Source organism: Sphaeroforma arctica (genome assembly GCF_001186125.1).
Source record: "Sphaeroforma arctica JP610 unplaced genomic scaffold supercont1.1851, whole genome shotgun sequence".
NCBI classification, from domain to species: Eukaryota; class Ichthyosporea; order Ichthyophonida; genus Sphaeroforma; species Sphaeroforma arctica.
In genome coordinates, this window is record NW_014038707.1 from 1 (window position 1) to 1,390 (window position 1,390).

The following is a 1,390-nucleotide window of genomic DNA, read 5'->3' on the forward strand; positions in this document are numbered from 1 at the left end:
TTATATTATAGTATATATAATATATATATATATATATATAATATCCCCATACATAGATGTGCAATATTGATCACGCACACATATGCATTCATGCATTCATGTGCATGATTCATATCTGAGCGATTGCAATCAGCGCCTGGAAATTTGACACATCTTCATCGCTGTCTGTTACGCGTGATCTTTATCTTTCGCGGTTGACGCGTACAGCCCAACCGATACAGTGCTCTCATATGGTTCTCTTAAGTCTACTACACTTCGTTGTGGTGGTTTTGTAATAATAAAGATAGATTTATTGGACCATCTTACTCTGCGCATCCATGGTGTAACTGGTCCTGTCATCAGCCAAGTCACTGATAAGCAAATACGTGGGTGTCCTATATTGGGCGAAGTATACGACTGTATTTCGCCAACAGGTCAGAACCCATCCCCCAACGCTCAGTTTTCAGCACATACACATGCTTCAGTTACCAGTACATACATATACTTCAGTTTTCAGTACATACATACTTCAGTTACCAGTACATACACATGCTACAGTTACCAGTACATACATATACTTCAGTTTTCAGTACATACACATGCTTCAGTTGCCAGCACATACATATACTTCAGTTTTCAGTACATACATATGCATCAGCTACCAGTACATACATATACTTCAGTTACCAGTACATACACATGCTACAGTTACCAGTACATACATATACTTCAGTTTTCAGTACATACACATGCTTCAGTTGCCAGCACATACATATACTTCAGTTTTCAGTACATACATATGCGTCAGTTACCAGTACATACATATACTTCAGTTTTCAGTATACACATATGCTGGCTAACGTGCGGGTGGGCCATGTCCGATGAGTTCTAAGAGCAACTCATCATCCTCCCTTAGGCAGACTGCGTGGTTGTATCACTCGTTCATAGCAGGGTCTGCACCCCGCGCCCGCATCCCCAACACGGCTGAAAGAGAATGTGTGCGTGCCTAATGTTATAGCTCGCATGTCTTGTAATGAAATACATACTTCTGACGTCTAGTATCCGATCCTATTTTTAATGCACGAACACTGATCCGATTTTTAATGCACATACACTGATCCGATTTTTAATGCACACACGCTGGTCTGATTTACATTGCTGTTTAATTTATATGCGACCATGTACACCCCACAGCTTACTTCGGTGGGTGTGAACTCTGTGGTCTGCTCGACACTCTGTTCCTATACTGAACCGAACTCTTGCCTACAAGTCCCCCTAGCAATCGCATATGTATGGTTACCCCACTCACCTATATATATATATATGTGTGTGTGTGTGTGTGTGTGTATATATGTATATATATATATATATGTATATATATGTATGTATACGTATAGTATATGTATATATA

General features: G+C 39.8%; 1 protein-coding gene across 1 annotated transcript in view; it reads right to left on the bottom strand.

Annotated features, from left to right (window-relative positions):
• Positions 1 to 1,327: 1,327 nt before the first annotated feature.
• Positions 1,328 to 1,390, bottom strand: part of SARC_11740 (hypothetical protein) — a 2,518-nt gene continuing 2,455 nt past the window's right edge. Inside the window, exon 1 of the mRNA XM_014294168.1 lies at positions 1,328 to 1,390. This exon is cut by the window's right edge and continues 2,455 nt beyond it. The gene's annotated coding sequence lies outside the window, so the exon portion shown is untranslated.